This window comes from Mauremys mutica, chromosome 9 (assembly GCF_020497125.1).
Source record: "Mauremys mutica isolate MM-2020 ecotype Southern chromosome 9, ASM2049712v1, whole genome shotgun sequence".
Classification (NCBI taxonomy): Eukaryota; Metazoa; Chordata; order Testudines; family Geoemydidae; genus Mauremys; species Mauremys mutica.
This window is the reverse complement of record NC_059080.1, coordinates 28,501,818-28,514,457: the sequence shown is the minus strand read 5'-3', so window position 1 is coordinate 28,514,457 and position 12,640 is coordinate 28,501,818. Positions and strand designations below refer to the sequence as shown.

The following is a 12,640-nucleotide window of genomic DNA, read 5'->3' as shown; positions in this document are numbered from 1 at the left end:
AAGGTAAATATATAAATGAATTTTAAAGTATAAAAAGTTAAGGACATATTTTAATCAAACAATTTCTGGCTCCTAGATATAAGGATACATTTTAGTTGCAACTGTGTTTTTCATAGATGCAATACAGTATGTCTATCTATAGACCATTGTATATGTATTTAGGGCATGGGTAAATATCATATATTTAGGCAGGTTGTATAGATTATTTATGTGGAAGCCTCCAGTTTGAAGACACACAAATATGTTTAAATATATGTAGCTAGTTTTTTAGCAGGCTACAAGGAAAACCAAGTGAATCTAAGAATCAGGTGAGGAATACCAGAATTCTCTAGAACCACATCTTTAAATCCTGACTAAGCTCTTAGTCTTTCAGACATAGATAATTTGAACACCATGCAGTTTCATTTGTGGGGGTATTTTCAATGATATGCTAAAAATTCCATCCCCCATTAGTAAACATAAAAGATCCTATATAGGGTGACCAGATGTCCCGATTTTATAGGGACAGTCCCGATTTTGGGGTCTTTTTCTCATACAGGCTCCTATTACTCCCCACTCTCTGTTCCGATTTTTCACACTTGCTGTCTGGTCGCCCTAATCCTATAACACTTTTCACAAGAGTGGGGATTTCACCCAGTGTCCTTAGCCAAAAACGCCCCCCCCCCAACTGCAAACACTACCAGATTTTATGTTTACTATGCCACCATTATTTCAATGGCTTTGTTTGTACACACTATGATCAGTAATTCTTGCAGGATTGTGAAGCATGTTATGATCCATCAAGATGAAAGGTGATAAACAAGGATCCTAATTTTCTGTGATAACCCCCCCGCAAAATTCTCTGATAAAAACACAAAAAAATCCATGTTTTTCCATGACTAAAATTAAATGCTGAACTTTAGTTTCTCTAGTCACAATATATATAGGTATCAGTTGAACAAAATGTTTTATTGATATACAGTAGAACCACATTTATCAGAGTCTCCATTATCCAGCTCTTTGTACTAACTGAACCACCAGCCACCCAGGGCTGACACTGGCAGAAGTTGGATGTTCAGCCCCAGCCGCCCAGGGCTGACTGCCTGAGCCCCAGCCAGGCATTGAATAAGTGACACTGGTACTTCCAGTAAAATTTAGTTAATAGTTAATATATGTTTTTATTTTTTCTCTGTAAAAATGCAAATTCTGCATTTTTCTGTGATGAACTGATTTCTAGGATCCCTGGTGATAAATAGATGTAATTAATATTTATTGCCACTGCTTATCTGCAAGAGGTTTCAGGTTTTTCATGTCATAAAGAGAATTAACACCATGAAAGCCATACTTTTAGAACTGATATTCTAGCTTTAGAAAACTGACTGCCCTGAAGAATTGCTTTCGAGGTGTTGTACATTCAATAATTATCAGTGATGGGTTAATCAAGGAAGTCATCACACATATACAGAGATTGTGGGATTACTCATGAATATAGATGGGCAGCCAATATTTTCATGCTTTCACATTTTCAAAACACCATCTATAGATATAGACCTTGATTTTGGTCTCACGTCAGTGTAAATCAGGAAAAACTCAACTGAAATCAATGAGGTTATATTGGTTTAGAAGTTTTGTAAGCAAGAGAAGAATCAGTCTGATCAGATATGTCTATGCTACAACAGGCCTGCTGACAGGGGCCCCTGGCCCTTTTAAATTGCCTGGGCAGGCCGCAGGGCTCCTAGGCGCATGAGGGATGGTACCAGCGGTGGCTAAGGCAGCCGGGTGGGCATGTGGAAGCCCTGGCCATGCTGGAAGAGCACGCCTAGCAGCGCAGCCGGCAGCTCGCTGGGCACCAGCCAGCACAGGCGCAGCACCGCACATGCACACACACACACACACACACACACACACACACACACACACACACACACACACACACACACACACTCTTCAGTGAATGCCATTGTCACCTCACATATTTGTATCCTAAAAAATAGCTAGCAATATTCAGGGAGGCATCTTTGGCTTGTTTTCAGGCAGTTCAGTATATCACTATCAATAAGATTGGTCTCTGTCCAAAGAAATAAACCCCCACATTCAGCACATGCATACAAATGATTTTTCCTCTCAAGATCAGATAAAGTCCAATATTTTTCCTAGCAATGAAAATGTGTGTTGTATGTTTTATTTCAACTTCCTCTTCTATAGCATATGTACTGTATGTGATCCTTCATATCCTATAAAGAATTAATTTCATACCAGGTAGTTGAAGGCTGCTATCAACTCCCCCCTCAGTCTTCTCTTCTGCAGACTAAATAAGCCTAGTTCCCTCAGCCTCTCCTCATAAGTCACATGCTCATTCTATATCTTATATTTAGGCTCACAATTTGTCTAATGCTGGTACTGTAACTGGAAAAAAAAATTAACTACATCAAGCAACACCACAACTTATGTACAGTGGGTTCTAATGTGTTATCAATAAGATAAACAGTAGTGTCGTAAACCTCAGCCATCCCTTTCTAGGGGGCCCATTGACTGTTCTGCCCTGGGGCCCGGAATTGCTGTTGGCAAGCCTGCGCTACGATCAGGAGGCATGACTGCAGCTTGTGTAGGCATGCCTGAGCTAGCTTTGATTAGCTAGTAACAGCAGCAGTGTAGCCACGGCAGCATGGGCAGCAGCACGGGCTACCCGGGATACTGGTGAGGGCTTGTATAAAGAAAGCTAACCTATGTCGCTGCCCATGCTGCTGCAATTACACTGCTATTATTACTCACGCTAGCTTTGAGCTAGGTATGTTTCTAGGTATGTCTACATGAGCTACAATCACAACTCCTGATTTCAGTGTAGAGGTTTTCTTCCCCTATCCACACAACTCTTTGATTCTTTTCAATGAAATCGGTGTTTCCATCTCTGGAACTACCAAAAGAGAATTTGCCTTCCTGTAACTAATAAGACTTTAATAAAATCTCCTGAAAGGAAGATTATGATATAAGAATTTGCTTCTCAGCATATGTTGCTATACAGTAAAAAAATGTACTGTATAGGAATTTAAATGAGAGAAAACTTGGAAATTATAATGACAACCAAGTGTTTGTATAAAATTTAAACAGGTTTGTCCGTTCGGTTATTTATACCCTGATCTGACAAAGCATTATCAGATCCCCTATCGGTCCTCATTTCTCAAGACTAAACATACCCATACTTTTAAACCTTTCCTCATAGGTTAGGTTTTCTAAACCTCTTATCAGTTTGTTTCTCTCCTCTGGACTCTCTCCAGTTTATGTACATCTTTCCTAAAGTGTGCCACCCAGAATTGATCACAATACTCCAGATGAGGCCTCACTAGTTCTGAATTGAGCTAAACAATTACCTCCCATGTCTTACAAACAACACTCTTGTTAATACACCCCAGAATGATATTGGCCTATTTTGCAACAGTATCACATTGTTGACTTATATTCAATTTGTGATCCACTGTAACCCCCAAATCCTTTTCAGCAGCGCTACCTCTTAGCCAGTTATTCCCCTTTTTGTAGTTGTGCATTTGATTTTGCCTTCCTAAGTGTAGTACTTTGTATTTGTTGTTACTGAATTTCATCTTGTTGATTTCAGACCAGTTCTCCAAGTCATTTTGAATTCTAATCCTGTCCTCTGAAGTGCTTGCAACCACTCCCAGCTTGGTGTCCTCTGCAAATTTTATAAGCCTACACGCTATCCAAGTCATTAGTAAAAATATTGACTAATACTAGACTCAGGAGTGACCCCTGCAGGAGCCCACTAGATCCTCCCAGTTTGATAGCAAACCATTGATAACAACTCTGAGTATATCTTTCTACTAGTTGTGCATCCACCTTATAGTAAAAGCACTGCAGTTTAGGGTCAGCAGGAAGCTGATAAAGCCTAATAGTAGTGCAGAGACAAAAACTTTGAGCATGATTATCCCTTACCTTTTGTGGGGGGTTATGACAACTTAGGGTGGGGTATTGAATCTCTGGTTTCTTCCTTGGGGGTAAACATAACTCCTTCATGAGTAAATCAACCAATGTAGAGGAGTGGCAGTGGGAGTTTTCTGATAATTTACTCATGAGGTCCCAACAGAAGGTAGATTCATGCCTTAATACTTCCTCTACAGGAAGGCCATTTAAAATTTTTGATCAATGATTCTTTCCCAGATGCACAGTAGGCACCCAGTCTTTCCCTCTAAGTGCCATGGATTTCACCTGAAAAATCGTATTATGTTTTAAAAACGCTGATTGCTTGATGCCAGGACTCACTGCCTGTGCTGCATTATTGAATACAAAGGACTAAACTACTCAGTACAAAATTCCTAATCAACTATTTTCTTTCATACTAGTTTGTTTTATGTTAGCAAAAAGATATACAAAACTATCCTCCTTTTTTACTTCATTTTTAGGTTTTTCTTTAAATATTCATGCTCAAATTTTGCAAAACTACAGCAAGATTTGTGAAACTTAACTGAAATGGAATCTGTAAGTTTTCATACCACAACTAAAACAAAAAGGAAAGAAGCAGCACAAATGGTGAGATCTAAATTAGATTTTGAAAATTCTAACCAGGCTGTTAAGTTATTAATAACAGAGGTAAAATAATTTGTTTTTTAAAAATATTATTTTTAACTTGACAGAGTGACTCTGAGAGTCTGAAACCTTTTGAGGTGGAAAGTTCTTTGCAGGTTTTTTTTAAAGAGAGTTTCTGCACAGAGAACATAAATGTTTTGTTTCTCTCGGGAATATGTTCAGAGTCTATTGGTACATTTCAATTAAATAATCAAACAATTATTCCAGCACTTCATGAATATTTACTTTTTTTCCCTTTGATTACTTTATTTACTTGCTGCATTTCATTGCATTCTCAGTGCCAACTAATTTAAGGACCAAATTCATATTTACTCATAAAAAGGCATATACTTAAAATTGCAGAGATTTATAAATGCATAGGACTTGCAAATATTATAATTATACCTGCTGTTTTTCAGTCATGTATTACATCAATGAATATTTACCAGCTTCATAGGAATGATTCAGCAATATTCATAAGGTGTTCTAATCCTTATTCATGGGTGTTCTTTCTGTATAGTTATTTGTTACTTTTACTAATATGGGGCCCGGTCCAGTAAACCCTACTCATGTGAGTAGTCTCATTGAATTGAATGAGTCTACTTGGATAAGAGCTACACATAGAAGTAAGGATTTACAGAGTCAGACCCAGTTATGAAACCACTGATCAAAAATTAGAAAAAAGGCGTTCCTGTAGAGGAAATATTAAGGCGTAAAGCTGCTTTCTATTGTAAGTCTCACTAGTTACAAATGTCCAATAGGATGGAAGTTAAAACAGTGGCTCCCTTTCCACTCTCTTGTGTATCAAGTATCAAAAAAAAAAACCCAAAAACCTGTTGGCTGTTAGGGCTTTAAGCACTGCTGAGGTGCCATGTAGCTATGTGGCTTTCAACAAACACAAACTTTTATTTTAATTAGTTCTTTTTTCCACAGTTATATTTTTATACTGATAAAATAAATGATAGAAACTGAGCCAGTTCCTCAACTTGTGTAAATTAGTGTTCTAATATCGACTGAGTTATGGTAATTCACACCAGCTGATGATCTGGTCACTGTCTTCAATAACTTCTATCACCAGTATTGAAATTCTGTGAATTAACAGTAAACAAAACTAGCTTAACAGTGCTTCAACTTTAAACAAAAATGAGACCAAAATATGAACCCAAAGAGAGCAAACCCATCTCTTCCCTACCTTGGCACATATTCACCCACCCACATACACCCAATGAAATCTGTAGTTGAGACCACGTCTTATTTTTGTTATGTGCAGTAATTAAAATTCATTTTCATTATGCTAGCATTTTCCTCTAAGAAACCACTTTCAATTAGTTGCAAGATTTCCATAAAAATATTTTCACCTAAGATATGTTTAACAATATATATCCATTATCCTTCATCAAATTTTTACAGTTGGCACCACAATACAGGTTGTCTCATGATGAAGACAGAATAAATTTTCTATTGTAAAATAATCTACAGAACCACACTAAGTACTACTGGGGCACTACCAGTTTCCTGACAAGTTGTATTAAACCTCACTACAGCAGCCACTGAATGAAACTAGCTCCTGTCTTATACCTCCAAAGAAAGAATTTCTCCAATTGCATCATCAGAAAACAGGGACAGTTTGGAGGAGAGGAAATTCATGAGGGCATCTGGAGAGAAAAAAACCCAAGCATCAATGCTTAATGTAGTAGTATCTTCTTTCCACTACAAAATGTTACTGTGGCTGAATACTGCTCAGAACAGTCATGTCAAGTGACACAATGTTGAACAGGGTTCATCCTTGTCCACACTGACTTCTAAATGTTATTCAGCATTGTGCTTGTTAATGCAATTGCTAGCAAGAGTTCTCAGGCATAGTAACATGTAGAACAGGCCTTTCTTCTTTGCTTTTTCCTTCTTTGCCTACTTACCTTGGCAGAGAGAAGTTTGGGGAAATATACAGACTATATGATTGCAAAGTAAAACTGTCAGGATACTGTATCTGAACAGTGAATTGAAAAATCCTCTAATACAAAGAGGAAATAATCTCAGAGAGCTGCACAAGAACCATCAACTTGTCATTTGCCCATCCACATTGCTCCCAGGCCTGTTCTTACAACATTGCAGACATTATCCATTACACAAGGCACCCTGTATCCAAATTCATATATGGTTAAGGATATTCAGCCAATTAAGCCACATGACTGAGAATATCCCTAAGTGCTTACCATATTACATAGAATAGGAACTAACTATTTGTAACACAGAAGTTTCATTATGTAACTGTCCCTTTTGCTGCAAGTTTTACTAGTCAGACAATGGGCTGCAATATGGAGTTCTATATTTCAATCACAACTGACAGCAAGGTCTGTGTGCTGGGCCTACTGCCTGTAGTAGGAAGGATGATTCCACTTAGAAATAACCCTCTACATTTTAAATAAATATATTAAATATTGTTTTAAAACTGAGTGAAGTTATCAGTGTTTATTTTTAGTGAAAAATATTTGTTTATCAGGAAAAAGTATTTGTCTTATTTTTCTTGATAAACACAGAGCTGGTTCACCTGAAATTTGGGTCAAATAGGGAAACAGCATCTGAATGCAAAGAAAAATTCTTCATTAGTTTGTGAAATTTTAGATCTTCCTGAAATAAATTGAGACTCAAGAGACACACCTTGATAACTTTGGTTTCCTCTTAGACATATGAGAGAGATGCGGCTTTTTAAAATGTTATGCTAATTGAGAAACTAACGTTTTTGCTTTTAATAACACACATTCCTTCATATAAAGGGAAACCCCCTAATGATGATAAATAATAAGAATGCTTTTGTTTATGCAGCACTTAATACATTTTAAGTGCACAGACTTAGAGCTCAGTTAAGCCTTGAAGGCAGAATGGGTGCAATTGGCATTCCCTTGTACCTGTATGTAGGTAATGGTGTCTGAGGGAGGATGGCAAGCAGCAGCAGCAGCATTATAGGAGCAGTCCTGACAGAAGCTGCCCAAGAGAAAAGCTGGAGCCTGGCTCTCCCTGCTTTGCAGACTACACTGTTGAGCGTCACTGGGTTGCAGGCGAACTTTCCACCATCAATGCCTTTTGGGGACATTAAAGGGGACAATTCAGGCCTAAACTCACTGTTTCATGTTTTACAGTCAAGAAATGTAAGATCTCAAAACTGCATTTTACATGTTGTTTAACTACAAACATCAGGTCAAAATTTAGAGGTTTGCATCCTTTTTGACAAACTCTATGGAAGAGTAAGCAGGACTCGGTTATGCATTGTGCAACACCAACAAAATTGTCAACTAAGGAAACAAAGGGTAACTGGATGGTTTTCACAGTGGAGAGAAGTAAATAGTGGGGTCCCCCAATGATCTATACTGGGACCTGTGCTGTTCAACATATTAATAAATGATTTGGAAAAAGGGGTAAACAGTGAGGTGGCAACGTTTGCTGACGATACAAAATTACTCAGGATAGTTAAGTCTAAAGCAGACTGCAAAGAGTTACAAAGGGATCTCACCAAATTGGGTGACTGGGCAACAAAATGACAGATGAGATTCAATGTTGATAAATGCAAAGTAATTCACACTGGAAAACATAATCCCAACCATACATACAAAACGATTGGTTCTAAATTAGCTGTTAACACTCAAGAAAGAGATCCAGGAATCATTGTGGATAGTTCTCTGAAAATATCTGCTCAGTGTGCAGCAGCATTCAAAAAAGCTAACAGAATGTTAGGAACCATTAGGAAAAGGACAGATAATAAGATAATGGCATTATGATTTTTTCTATATAAATCCATGGTACGTCCACACCTTGAATAATGCATGCAGTTCTGGTCTCCCCATCTCAATAAAGATATATTAGAATTGGAAAAGTACTGAAACGGGTGACAAAAATTATTAGGAGTATGGAACAGCTTCCATATGAGGACAGATTTAAAAAGATTGGTGCTGTTCAACTTGAAAAAGTGGGGGATATGATAGCGGTCTATAAAAGCAAATAAGGAAGTGTTATTAACCCCTTCACAGAACACAAGAACCTGGGGTCACCCAAAAAATTAGTAGGCAGCAGGTTTAAAACAAACACACAGCCAACCTATGGAAATTTCCTCTACAAACTCATTGCCAAGGGAGGTTGCTAAGGCCACAACTATAACAGGATTCAAAAAAGAATGAGATAATTTCATGGAGGATAGGTCCATTAATGGCTATTAGCCAAGATGGCTGGGGAAGCAAACCTGTGCTACGGGTGTCCCTAAACCTCTGACTGCCAGGTGTGACTGAATGACAGGGGATGAATCACTCAATAAATTCCCCATTCTGTTCATTCCCTCTGAAACATCAGACACTTATCACTGTTGGAAGACAGGATACTGAGCTAGATGGACCATTGGTATGACACAGTATGGCCATTCTTATGTTCTTAAATTCTAATTACAGAATCTGTATTACTAAATTGAAAGAGGAATTATTATTTGTATTAAAGCACTGGCTAGATGCCTTACCTGAGATTGGAGCCTAATTATACTAGGTTCTATACAAACAGCGAGAGACAGTCCATGCCTCTGTGTTGCTATCTGCCCTCACTTTTGTCATTGTTTTGTTATGAATGACCCCGTGAATTTCCTTGGTCAAGAACACTGCCATTGTTTACAGCTGTGATGTACTATGTGCACATGACATTATGTAAATAGACAATAGTTATATGATTCCATTATAGTTATGATAAAATAACTATGATGATGCAAAATAAACATTTTGGATTTTAGATACTAGGATAAGTATGCATTGTTGGCAATTTTAAGAAAATCATCTTTTTATTTTTTTCATTGACTAAAGCAGATGTAGTCATTAGCAGGGGAAAAATACTGATCTCCACAATGAATTTTTGAAAAGTCACCTTAAGTATATCCATTCTTTAAATAATGAGCGCTCATATAGCTCTTTATACTTGCAAAGTATTTTCCAATTATTAATTACTCTCCATAACATCCCACTACAGTACCTCTGAGTGTCAGAGGTATTAGTATGCACAAAACAGAAATGGAACATAGAGAGGTCACGTGAGTCAGCCACAACCACAGAAAGAGTTAGTGTCAAGACTCATGATTAGAGCGTAGGGTTTCCCAACTCCAAAAGCCAGTGGTCAGTTTATAAAAGTATACCTCTTGCTCAGAGGATTCTTCAGTGCATTAAATGTGTAATGTCTACCATGTCCACTACCCATAAAACAATAGTGAACTGGAAAATGAACAAGGGTTGGGGAGACAGAATCCAGCCCTTTAACTCATTGGCAAGGCATCAACACTCTTGCATGTTCGTTAATTCAGACCCTGAGTTCGTATAGAAAAATAACCACCTTTGTCCTGTATGTGGTGTATGTGGCTACAGGATCTATATGATCATGAACCATTTCCCCAATCCTCTTCATGACAGCCTATGCAGAACTGGTTGCAGATAGTACAGAATCTCCCTGTGTGCCCACTATGCAGAATTGCAAAGGTTCTGCTGTACTGGGAACCTCCTGAGTTCTCTAACAAGGACAGCTAAAACAGCTGTGGGAATAAGCTATGGGAAATTAGCATGATAAAGTTTCTCTACACAAAACAAACATTTATTAAAAGCTCAACGAATCAAAACAGAACTTGTATGTGAGGGCTGTGTTAAGGGTCTCACAAACCCAAAATAAACATATTTCATATATGTAAACAACCAACAGTTGAAAATATGAAAACAGTATGTTAGGCCTTCAGATATGACTGTGATGGGGGACTCATTAGACAGAGATAGCTACTGCACTGATTGATCAACTTACAAGTACACAACTTTTAAACTATATTTTGTAAATGTTCAACTTTTCACATACTTAGTCTACTTGCAGTAAAAGTTTTGAATTCAAGGCCTCTGGTTTCACTGACTTCTTACATTGATTATTACATTAAGGTGATAGAAAAATGCTCACAAATCTTTACATCATTTATTTATTGCAGATGTACAGAAATAAACAAGACAACAAGGTTCAATTCCACCCATCAAATATAAGTAATTATCCCTTAGATAAAGTACTAGTTGGGAGAATAGACAGAAAATTTGTATTTTACTGTGCTACTCAACGAAAAGGCTCTGGTGCTTAGAGAAAACAGAAGAATATGGCATAAATTATATATTATAAAGGGTATTTTTTAGGTGGCATTTCATTTTATCTAGTCCATTTGCCAGTGGTTAATAATTAAGGCCCAGCTTCTGATCTCAATGTACTCACCTGCAATTTTGTTAGTGATTTCAATGGGAGCATGACTGTGTGATGACCATAAAATATAAAACTTTTAAATTAATGGAAGTTTAGGTAAAAAAAGGTTTTAACATTTCTAACATAGATGTTCTGACTTTAAACATAAATAATTCACATGACATGTGTGCCAATACACATTAGTGTATATAATTTTACTGATTCAATTATATAGGGCCACAGCCCACCAACCTTACCCACTTGCAGCCAGTAAAGAGTGATAGCCAATAAGCTTTTCAGCTAATGCCAAACTTCCAAATATTACCTCATTCACGAAGAGCCTGATCCAGCTCCCACTGTGCCCAAAACTGGGCTAAAGGCACATATGTTAAATCAAATATTTCTGGGGGAGATGATTTGAGTTGGTGAGAATGAACATGTAGGTTAAATATCAATGTCACCAATCTCAAGCATTCAAAAATCTGAGTAAGGCTCCCAAAAATCTTTAGATAGTCTTGAAATCATAAGTTTTTTAAAAAACAATACATTTGATTCATGTCTGCAAGCTTTTCTCTACAACCATGAGGGCTACAAACTTCCTTTTTTCTAAATATAAGAAGAGATTTTTTTCACCTAACCACATGCCTCCAGGAGCTCAAGCTTTAAGAAAAACATTAGTTATTGTGAGATTCCCAAGAAAATCTTGAGAGTTGGTAACACTGCAATATTTGTCTTTCTGTGGTGCACTGTGAAAGGAGTAGTACCTGGGCCAAGTGTAGGTAAATCCATGATATGGTTTCATAATGTTTCATGATGGAAATGCAGATTTCTATATATCACTGCACTACCGCAGTAGCTTAAAAGGATTCCCAAAAGGATTCCTTTTGTGATGATTGGTGTATTTCTTGGGTTTAGTAAAGAGCAATTGTGTTTTAGAATCCTGTGTGAAGTAAGCCTGTGTGTGATATGTGTTACACCTACCACCACATGCCTCCTGAAGAGGTAAACTATGGGCCCAGAACATCCATACAGATAGAGTTCTGGAGAAGGTGAGTTTCAGCTACAAGGAAGTCTGAGGAGTCAGCACTGATCCGAGGGGCTAGGCAGTCGGCCACGTAGTCACAGCTCCCATAAAGGGATACTCTGCACCTCAAGAGTGTGTCTGGAACCCCAAAGCCAGGGCAGTGCCTGGACTTTGTACAGGCTCCAGAGGCTTAAAACACCCAGGGATTCAGTGGCTGGATCCCCTCCCAGCAGTTTGTGTCCTGCAGCAGGAGTGTTCATCTGGATCTGTCACAGGATTCTATAAACAAATCATCTCTTTTATGCCTTGAGGTTTGTTTGCATAAAACATTTGCATGTGCATAAATCAAATGCCTGGAAAATCTATCACAAGTTAGGTCTGGCATTTTTTGGTGTCTCCTTGCTGTAAGAGATAGATTTCAAGATACCCATTTTTGATTTTGTCTGTCTAGGCACTTATACAGTCTTCATCACTGTGGCATCTGAGTGCCTAAAAGAAGAAAGATGCTGGGAGAAAAAAAATAAAGAGCTAAGACATCTTGTTTGACAAAAATCTGCTCTTAGAGGGTACTCATGAAGAACAGTGGCATTACGTTGGAAAAAATGTGAGAAATAGCAATGTACAATTTTACTGAGATCCTTCATTGTAATATTTCCTCCTTATTGGAGAAGCATAATCCGGTTGGCCAAAAATGTGGAAAATAAATAGGTCATGTCAGAAATCCAAATGTATTGGAATCCCCTCTTGAAAAGATTACAAAAGACTTGCTGGGATATAATGGAAATATAGAATGATTGGAAGGGCTGTATTGCTTTTGCTGGAGACATAAGCAACTGAGTT

The 12,640-nt window shown here is 37.7% G+C and overlaps 1 protein-coding gene across 1 annotated transcript in view; it reads right to left on the bottom strand.

The window, feature by feature from the left end:
• Positions 1 to 12,640, bottom strand: part of LOC123377890 (connector enhancer of kinase suppressor of ras 2-like) — a 474,233-nt gene that overhangs the window by 174,884 nt on the left and 286,709 nt on the right. The window lies entirely within an intron of this gene.